This window comes from Garra rufa, chromosome 12, assembly GCF_049309525.1.
Source record: "Garra rufa chromosome 12, GarRuf1.0, whole genome shotgun sequence".
NCBI lineage: Eukaryota > Metazoa > Chordata > Actinopteri > Cypriniformes > Cyprinidae > Garra > Garra rufa.
Window position 1 is genome coordinate 30,961,852 of NC_133372.1, and position 11,243 is coordinate 30,973,094.

The 11,243-nt window shown below is 35.3% G+C and overlaps 1 protein-coding gene across 2 annotated transcripts in view; it reads right to left on the minus strand.

The window, feature by feature from the left end:
• cyfip1 (cytoplasmic FMR1 interacting protein 1) overlaps positions 1-10,682 on the minus strand; it is a 54,305-nt gene extending 43,623 nt beyond the window's left edge. Inside the window, exon 1 of one of the 2 annotated variants that reach the window (XM_073851300.1) lies at positions 10,467-10,682. The gene's annotated coding sequence lies outside the window, so the exon portion shown is untranslated. Of the gene's footprint in view, positions 1-10,460 lie in introns of both variants that reach the window. The other variant, XM_073851299.1, reaches the window with a different exon arrangement.
• Positions 10,683-11,243: the final 561 nt, after the last annotated feature.

An 11,243-nucleotide genomic window follows, 5' to 3' on the forward strand; every position in this document is an offset into this window, starting at 1 on the left:
GCAGAAAAAAAAGTGTTCGGTAGTGATGTTCCTGAAAGTTACATACAGACTTTTCAGATTTTTGAACATATTTACTTCAGAATGTTAGGGCGTATCTACTTTCCATGTAGCTATGAGAAAGAGGGAGACATATATACCAAAAGATACTTTTAAAAACAACAATGGAAGAAAAAAAAGATGATTTCAATATTTTCACAAGTTAAAATTTAGGGGTTAGGGTTTGGGACAGCCACCTCAAAATTGAAAGTACTCAATAAATGAGGATTTTTATATACATTAAGCTTACTAATATTTTAAGTATTATTGTGGGTTTCAATAGATAATATAAGAATCTTAGTAAACATCTAAGATTTTTAAATGTGTTTAATGTACCTGCATAAACCCAAAATTGAACAAATTAAAATACTGAAGAACAGTACAAAAATTAATATAATACATACATTATATTTTGCATGTATTTAGCAAAATTCTTCTCTCTAGAGTTCGTTTTTTAGCTGACTAATAAACGTATGGTCACTGTGGTAAATGTGGCAATTATATGACATTGTTGCTGCCACTTCTTTAGAACTGAGGCACTGAGGCGATCCGTCACTCCACATTAAACAGTGCCAAAATGGCATTTATTGTTTGAACACTTTAGTAAAATAGACAGAATTTGAAATCTACAACTTTGTTTCGTATCAAAAGTAACAAAGCTTATTGCGATTTATTAGGGAGCTGTGCTAAAATGTATCACTTATTACCTGAAAACAGGCTAGACTCATCGATTCTTGGGATTTAAGAATCAATACAGTTTCATAAAAACAAAAATCGATTAAAATCAGAAAATCAATATTTTTTTACTCAGCCCAACAAAAATGTTGAAAATTTGATATCACAGATGGCAAACATCAACATAAACAGTAATTAAATGTTTGGAAACTATGGCAACAGAGCAAAGACAAGCAATAGGCTTTATAGCTGACAGGAAAAAATAAAACCACAAAACAACCAAAAAGCTCTTTCCATATCGTTGCAACCAGGCAACTTTTTCACACCTCACAGCATCAACTGTCAGATTGAAAGTGCCCTCCTCCTTCCTCTCTTCCCCTTATGGGGCACACCCTCATACCGTGTCATAATCTGGCACAATGCAAAAAAACTTGCTGACAGTGATTCATTTGCTAAAAATTCCCAACTAATATTACATTGAAAATGAATTATTTTTACTCTGATACAATGACCAATTGAATACATTTGGATTATCGCTTTTCTTTCTCACTGGTCCAGAACCTGTAAACTAAACAAACACCATTGCAAGTCATGTTTTGCAGCAGTTCCACAACTAGCATGGAAAGTCAAATTGCTTGTTGCTGAAACTAATAATGGCTACAAGCACACAGCAGTGGCTGACAGACAATTAAAGGACATAAAATGGGGAAACGCAATGCAGACCAGAGAAAATGGAGATAGGCTGTTGTGATCTTATAGAGATTACTGCAGATAAACGCTGGAGATATTCTTAGTGAGCTGTGGCCATTACTGGCACACACCTAGACATATTTAGGAAGGAAAAGTGTACCTGATCATGATGGTGGAGAGAACTTAACAGAAGAAAAAAGCAGAAGGAGATCCATTATCAGGAAGCGAGCGATTAGAAGAGAGCAGTGCCTCCAGTCTAACATGAAGAACAGAGAGTCTCTAGAGAAACGCATCGATGTTATCAGACACAAACTGCTGTGGTTGACACTGACAACTGCTTCTGCCAAAGTATTTGACTGAGCAGCTGTACTTTAAAATGCTAATTTTACACACTCAAATGAAGCTGAAGATTAGCATTTGTTTTAATGCGCAATGTGCAGAGAAAACTATAAGTAAGCCAAATGTAGACTGACTTCCTGAAGAATGTAAATACGGAGGAACTACTTGTTTGGCAGACAGGGCAGAAGGGGTTGTATTTTGGAAACCTGTTTGGATATTAACTGCAATTCAGTTTTTAAGTCACTAGTGGTAAAATTTGAAATTGAACACTACTTTTTGGAGTTGTGAGATGAAATCGAATGAAATCTATTTTGAAATCAAATGATACACATACATAGGTGCACAAACAGGGTTTCTGCTGGTTTTATGCAGGTACATTATAGATATTAAGACCATTTTAAAAGAAAAAAACCCAAGTAAAGAAAATTGTAGGAATAAATTCAGGGCCCTATGACTTCTCTGATGTGGTAAATGCGGACTAAATTGCAGAATTTACTGGAATGTCGAGGAATTTGCCAAATTTTGGATGGATAATCAAAAGTAGGTCAGTACACTTAAATCATAACCCGATATGGACTAGTGTCTGTGAATATGAATCCTGCATGTTCTGTGCATCTCTGAGTGAATAAATGGTGCAGAAGCACAATTTTGTTAACTACAAACATACTGAAGCATGCGTCATATCATATACAAACAGAAACAGGTCTTCACAGCAACCTGTCAAAACAAAAGTTCAGTTTAACTTGAAGAAATTATGACAGAAATATATTACTTATTTATCAAATCAATTAATTAGAGACGCTTATTAATAAAATTCAATGAAACCAATAAAATTAAAATTAGAAAATTAATGGAAAACAGAATTTGGTAAAAAATAAAACTGAATTTGAGGAAAAATTAAACATATTGCATAGGGCCTTAAAAATTAAATTTTGTTAAACTATTAATAAATTGCTGTTAAATTGTGTTTTTAATTTAAGCACTGCAACAGAGTCTAGGAAAATTATAACGGAAAGAAAAATGGAATCCAGAAAAATTGTAATGGAATTTGAAAAAAAAAAATATAACAAAATAGTCAGATTTTATAGGGCCCTTAAACAAATTGAAAAGAGCACAATATGCTTTCTAAATGTAAATATCCAAGAAAACACAATGAGTTATATCAGCCACACTTCAAGGTTTTATAAATACAATCTCCATCACTTTAAATTATTTTATAAGAAAAGAACCAGACCAAGACTTTCTATTCTGACTTAACTCCTTAAAGAAGTTCACTTCCAGAAGAAACATTTACAGATAATTTTCTTACCCCCTTCATCCAATATGTCTTTCTTCAGCTGTAAAGAAATTATGTTTTTTGAGGAAAACATTACAGGAATGTTGTTGAACTTGAACCAAAATGCAGTTTAAATGCCTCTTCAAAGAGCTCTAAACGATCCCACCCAATCTTGTCATAATGCAGCTCTAACAGAACCTAACAAACCCAAACAGAAAGGTATATATCTCAACAATCTGATCTTTGACAGTGAACTAACACGTACACAAATAAGAGAGTTGTAACTCAGAACTGACATCACACAATTAGTGCGTGGGAATGTACAGTATGAGCTGTTGCTGTAACTGCAGCTGCTATTATTCCCTAAGGCATGTTACACCCACTTCTGCCAGCTCTATTATTAAAACCATATTATGAATATTCATAAGCAGCTAATCCATGCAGAATGCAACTTAAACTAAAGTTCTTCTTTTTTTTCGTGAGCTTAGCACAGCACGACGCCATGAAGGTCAGTATCTTTTACTAAAAAGGAAGTGGGTAAGAGGTTGTGGACATCAAGACATGACAGTTCCATGTGTGCGTTCAGTGTGGTTTTATCTGCGAAAATTAAACAAACACTGCTGCTGATGAGACAGTCCAGCACATTTCACTTTAGCTTCACTTGCTTCAAATGTAACGCAGATCTAAATGATCAAAATCCATAAATCCAGTTTATGGGATTAAACAACCTTTTATAATTGCAGTGAGGCAAAAAGGAAGTTGTCTTGAGTAAGCCAAGTATTGTTCCTCTTTAACACTGCAGCAGTTCCCTGATCTCATTTTTCAAATGACACATTCTTCGGAAAAAAAAAAAGCTGTCTTTTCTTACTACTCAAGGACAGTAAACCAGATCATTGGGACTAGTGGTCCAGTCTTAGGGAATGACGTGTTTTGCTTCATCAGACCCCTTAAGTTAAAAGCAGTGCAATGATGTTTAGAGACCACAATCATCACACAGGCTTTACAAGCCTCGTCATGTCCCTTAAGTTGTACATGCCTGAATATTTCTCTGGGGCAGGTATGCTCAAGCACAGACATACAAATAGGAACAGTATTAGAGAAAATCAGAAATTTGCAATAAGAACTTGCAATTACATTTGGTATCTGTTGTTTTGCATGGCCAGATTTAGGACGGAAATACAAAAATGCAAAAATTCGATCTGTAGTTTTAACAAAAGCCCTGGAACTTGCTTAATTTTAAGAAGGACATCACTAAAAGCATGTCATTTCTTCATGGATCAGAATGCACTGATTGAGCAGCACATTTTTGATTCATATTAACCAACCAGCTCATAAGAGTTTGTTCATGAATCAAACTAAACTGGATGCTTTTGATTCCATTATAAGGTGCTGACTCCCAAGAGTCCTATCCATGAATCACAATAAACTAGGTGAATGTTTGTGTTTACATGCAGCCCACTAATATTTTGAAGTACACAGAATTTAGAAACACATTTACAGCTGAATATGGTACAGTGCTTTTCAGTCTGATGTCAGTCAGATGATCTCCTCTGTCTAACTCAGCACTTCTTGGTCACCCAAATGCTGGGTAGTTTTTCTGCACTCTTACAGAACGCTGGCTTATTTTTTTTTAACCCAAATGCTGGGTTCAAATTTTGGGGTCATTTTATTGGGTTATTTTTAATATTCTTACCCAGGTGCTGGGTAGTGTTTCTGTAACTAAGCTGCTGGCCCGTTTTTAAGGACAAAGTGGTTCTCAGCGATGCAGATTTGGTGTGCTTCTTCAGCAAAATAAAGGTTTGTATACATTTTACTTCATTAAAGTCTTCACTGTGCTGTAAATTGCATTATTTTACACAACACAACATACAAGGATGATGTGTCAGTCAGCTGCATCAGCAGTGGTTGTTATGTTGCATAACATAAATTGGTTTTATTCGTTATAATACTGAATTTAATTTATTTGATGTTAAAATATGTTCTCAGTACTGTTTGTATATGGGCAGGCTATGGAGTTAGCCACGACATCTTTCAACTACAGGTGAAACGCAAGGCTGCAGTCTGAGGTTCATAGTTCTTCCAGGCAAACAGCAGCCCATTACTGGCTTAGATTTTGCTGACACACTGGCACAAGAATTAGCACCATTTCAGTGAAAAGAAAACTGTTGAATACACTTAAATGGGAATGCTGCTTTTAAATGATCCATTTTATATTACTAATATGCCTGTAAAATGAGTTTAAATATATGCATTATTGTAAACTATGCTGTATTCACCCAAATAAATTAAATTTGTCTTATATTTTTGTCCATGGGTGTTCTTGCTTAATAATAAACGATCTATTAATTATTGCTGTTGCCTCTATAATTCTGTGTGTGATTTTTAATTTCCAGCCCATTTTTAGGCAATATAATACATTTTAAACAATAGGTGACTTAAATAAAACGACACAGCATTTTGGGTCAAAAAAAAATTAACTCAACCAGCTGGGCCAAATAACCAAGCATGTGTTCTGTCCAATATGTGACCCTGGACCACAAAACCAGTCATAAGGTTAAATTTTACAAAACTGAGATGTATCCATCACATGATAGCTCAATAAATAAGCTTTCTATTGATGTATGGTTTGTTAGGATAGGACAATATTTGGCCGAGATATCTATTTGAAAATCTGGAATCTGAGGGTGTAAAAAAAAAAATCAAAATATTGAGAAAATCACCTTTAAAGTTGTCCAAATTAAGTTCTTATCAGTGCATAATACTAATCAAAAATTACATTTTGATATATTTATAGTAGGAATTTTACAAAAAATCTTCATGGAACATGATCTTTATTTAATTTCCTAATGATTTTTGGCATAAAAGAAAAATCTATAATTTTGACCCATACAATGTATTTTTGGCTATTGCTACAAATATACCCCAGCGACTTAAGACTGGTTTTGTGGTCCAGGGTCACATATGTATGCAGCAATGGGTTGCCAAATAACGAGGTTACTTTTCATACACGAACACAAGAAAAGTCATGAATATAAGTCATTTAATGAATAAGAACTGTCTACTGAAGTTTTCTTTCCACAGATTCCCATTGGCTGCTCATGCTGCTCCTGTCATGTCCTAAACCCTTTACTGAATGCTTTAAGATTTTATGATTGTAAAAGACTTGACAATGAATTAAAAAATTGTATATGAGCTGTTCTTGTCCAATAAACATAAAACACGTTTTACAGTACATTCTTCTTATTTTAAATGAAAAACCTTCGATATAGGTTAACTGACCTAGCATGATGTCAAAAAACACAAAACTTTTCTATCCAACATTTAGTCAGAGCTGGGTTGCCACATAACCCAGAAATGGTTGCATTTAACCCAGCATTTTTAGAGTGCAGAATAAGCTGTAAAGTGAACCAGACTTAATGCTGATTGTAACTACACAAAATAAAAACTATTGGACGTTGAACTATCTTCAGTTTGACAGGCAGGGTGGAGATAAGACAGAGCTTCAGAGCACGAATCACAACATGAAATGCAAGATCAACACTTGAAGGGACAGTTCATCCAAAAAAAATTCTGTCATCATTTACTTACCATCAAGTTGTTCCATACCTTCTTTCTTCTATTGAGCATAAAAGAAGATATTTTGAAGAAATGGAGTAACCAAACAGCTGTTGGTCACCACTGACTTCCATAGTACGGAAAAATATACTATGGAAGTCAGTGGGGACCAGAAACGGTTTGGATTTTCCAACATAGGCTCAATGGAAATACGTGCCTCTATACATTTCTGCAAAACTGAAAAAGTACCTATACGTACAAATCGCTGCAGTTTCCAAACAGAATGAACACTAGAGGCTGTAAAACTCCTCTTTTATTCAACTTTTATTCCTTTTCACAAAAAGCATGATTTACAGGTATAGAGGATTAATAAAGCCCTATTTTCACACAATTACTTGCAGAATAATATGTTATGACTTCATAAAGCAATAAGCCCCAAGAAGCCATGGCTTACAGTGAATTTATAACAGCTAAGGTCTGTTGTTAGGCAACGCAAAGCGGGGTAAAAACTAATTTTTATATCACTTTTGCATTTGTTAACACTATCGGATAGGTTTAGGGTTGGGTTTGGTGTAGAGAATATTTCCAATACGATACAGCATTAACATTTAGCACCACTCCCTGGATATTTGAATTAAACAGCTGCAATACGTACCTCAAGAAGTAACAAAAACGCAGCAATATGTGCCTATACCATTGTAATAATAACATGCCATGGTCACGTATTGAAAGTGTGTTTTAGTGCCACTCTCTGGACATTTCACTTTAAAACAGCCATAAACCATGCAGTATGGTACGCAATTACAGTGTTGCAGCAATGTATATAAAGACACGTATTTTCATGAGCCTGGGATGTGATTTTCCCACATTTTTCAAAATATCTTCTTTTGTGTAGAGCAAGAAAGAAACTGGATTTGGAACAATTGGTGGTACGTGTATGATGATAATTTTCATTTTCGAGTGAACTGTCCCTTTAAGCTACACTCTAAAGTCACACAGTCCTATGAAAATCTAAACCCATCATCAAACAAGCAGGCTAAGCATTTTCTGATACAGGTTCTGCCATCTTCAATGTGACACCTCATATGCTCTGGTCTGGCTGTCTGCCCCTGAGCTCTTTTACTCTCTGACGTCCACTAAGTCGGTATTAAAGTACAACGGCTCTCTTACACACTAAGAAGATTATTTCCACCTGTGTTGATGGATAATAACTGACCACGCCAAAACATCGCTTCAACTCCAGCTGCACACAGAATGAAAAAAGGCCTTTTTTTTGCACCACATGTTCTCTGCAGATTTAACACCTGCTGCAGTGTCTTCCTCCTTGAAATGCACATCTTCACACATACTTTTTCCTCTGGTGGCAGCAGAGGTGGTGGCACATGTACAAACTCTGGCACACACCCACTCAAAATACACACAAATTTGACATGTGCCACTTTCACATCTCACTCTGAACACTAGCCAAATGTACACTCTATTTGAATGTCATATGATAAAGCATATTCTCCAAAACATTAAAGTGCATCAAAATGATCTTTAGATCTTTCAAACCTAAGATGCCCTTCCACTATGTCCAATGCAGGCAGACACTTTTCTTTTTTTTAAAAAAGAGACAATTTATTGTTAGTTTACCCAAAAATAAAAATTCTGTCATTTATTACTCACCCTCATGTTGTTTCAAATCTGTAAGACCTTCATCTTCAGAACACAAATTACGATATTTTTGATAAAATCCAAGAGCTTTCTGACCATGCATAGACATCAGAGCAACTGACATGTTTAAGGCCCAGAAAGGTAATTAAGACATCGTTAAAATAGTCTGTGACATCAGTGGTTCAACCTTATTTTTATGAAGCTACGAGAACTTTTTGTGCGCAGAGAAAACAAAATTAACGAGTTTATTCAACAATCTCTACTTTTCTGAACCTTGAACATGCCAGATGCATTGCTGTCTATGCAGAGTCAGAAAGCCCTCAACGTCTTAAGGGCATAATTCATGACAGAATTTTCATTTTTAGGTAAACTATCCCTTTAATTTGTTCTAAATGATCTGCTGAATCATAAAAACCCACTCAGGCTGCCACAGAGGAACAAATGACTTCCTAAAGCATCATTATCAGAATCTCAAAAGGGTGTGGGCTGATGAACGGCCTGTCTGAACTTTCAACAATCCCACTGACCTCCAGCCAATGAAGACATTTTCCTTTCTTTTCTGTCTTTTAGTCATTTTCAGACCAAAATAGGAAGTAGATTAAAGACAGACACAATAGAACTGGTTTTACAGACATAGAATAAGCCTAGTGCTAGACTAAAGGGATTTGCGATGGACAACCACCCCTGACAGAGCAGTTTAATCCATGTTTAGTCTTAATCTGCACTGAAGAAACAAACTGACAGGGTTTTAAAAGACAAACTGAAAGTTTACAGCACTGCGATTAACTGAAGTTGATTGCTCTGATTAGAAGGTTGCTCAATCAGGACCAAACCCAATGCAAATCTTTCATTAACTTTCTGTTCCTGTAAATCTCAATCTTATAATGTCATGTAGAATAGCAACATTAAACATATGTAAGGAATATGCACCACGAAGTCCATAAGTAGCACGGATATATTTGTAGCAATAGCCAACAATACATTGTTTAAGTCAAAATTTTAGATTTTTGTTTTATGCCAAAAATCATTAGGATATTAAGTAAAGGTCATGTTCAATGAAGATATTCTGTAAATTTCCTACCATAAAAATATAAAAACTTAATTTTTGATTGGTAATATGCATTGCTAAGAACTTCTTTTGAACAACTTTAAAGGTGATTTTCTCAATAGTTTGATTTTTTTGCACCCGCAGACTTCAGATTTTCAAATAATTGTATTTTGGCCAAATACTGACCTATCCTTACAAACCATACATCATTGGAAAGCTTGTTATTCATTATGTAAATCTCTATTTCTTTTTAAATGTACCCTTATGACTGTTTTTGTGGTCCAGGGTCACATATTACATACCTAATAAGGAAATTAATTCATCTTTTTTTTCCTTTTTACTAAAAGGCAATATTTGTATATAGTACTTTAAGTCATTATCAGAGGATTTTTTCCCTTGAAACACTTAACAGTTTCAAAGATAACAGCTACAGATATCTATAGATAGAGGTGTCAAACCAATATCTTAAGCTCCATGTGTGACACTGGACCACAAAAGTAGCATGGGTATATTTTTGTAGCAATAGCCAACAACAGTTGCTTAGAACATTTTGACAACTTTAAAGGCGATTTTCTCAATATTTTGATTTTATTGAATCCTCAGATTTTGAAATAGTTGTATCTCTAACAAACCATAACAATGGAAAGTTTATTTAGCTTGTATGAATAAACATCACTTTCAATAAATGTACCCTTAAGGTGTTTTGTGGTCCAGGTTCACATATTCATATATCTGAGGCATTTTGCCCCAAAAGTATGTAAAGATTTATTAGACAGACAGACAGGCAGACAGACTTCGAAAGATAAGAACATAAAGAAACAACTCAGTAGTCTAAATCTATACATTTTCACCCCAACTACGCGACAAAACGCACACAAACCACATAAACTACGTGTTCTCTCGCGTTTGTAGTTAATGGAAGCGTTCTAATGTGTCGCGTCGCGTCTTCATACGCGCAGTGGCGTGCAGGCCCACCTCACCCACGACGTAAAACTTCAAACAACTCAAAGGAATTCAACCCCACAATACCTTTCTATTCTGTTTTGCACATACTAAAACATAAACATGTATTAGAACCAAACGACGCAAACGCCGACTGTTTGACTGACTGGGAACACAGATAAAGCGGCTGAAAAAAAAGACAACACCCAGAATGAAAGTAAGTCAAAGCTCCGCTCTACCCACCCTTACTTGAGTTTTCCAGGACAAACAATCCGCTTCAACTATTCATTCATGCATTTTCCGATGAGGTTTTCAGTTCTGGGGTGGCTGGGAGGATGAAGGTAACTCGCAAAGCCGTTTTCGGTGGTTAATCTGCGGCGGTTTGGTGTAGTTGAGGGAGTTTGCGGAGGAATCCTGCTCGCGGTGAGAGTAGTCGCAGGCGCAGCTCAGGCTTGAAGTTCCTGTTGCGCTCTACAGGGAAATTCAACAGGAAACTCCAGCGCCGCAGTACAGTTCACTTCCGGCAGGGGGAGTTCAGGATCACAGCCGTTTAGGAATATTCAGTGAGTGCAGAAGGATTTGGAAATGTGAAATGTAAGTATTAAAATATTTTAGATATGCTACAGCTTATATGTACACTACCATTCAAAAGTTTTTGAACAGTAAGATTTGTAATGTTTTTCTGCTCACCAAGCCTGCATTTATTTGATACAAGGTACAGCAAAACATAAAAAATTTGATATATTTTTACTATTTAAAATAACTGTTTTCTATTTGAATATGTTATAAATTTTAATTTATTCCTGTGATTTCAAAGCCGAATTTTTAGCATCATTACTCCAGTCACATGATTCTTAAGAAATAATTCTAATATTCTGGTTTGCTGCTCAAAACATTTATTATGTTGAAAACAGCCGAGTAGATTTGTTTCAGGTTTCTTTAATAAACAGACAGTTTAGAAGAACAGAGCCTATCTGAAATAGAAATCATTAGTAACATTATAAATGTCTTCATCATCACTTTTGA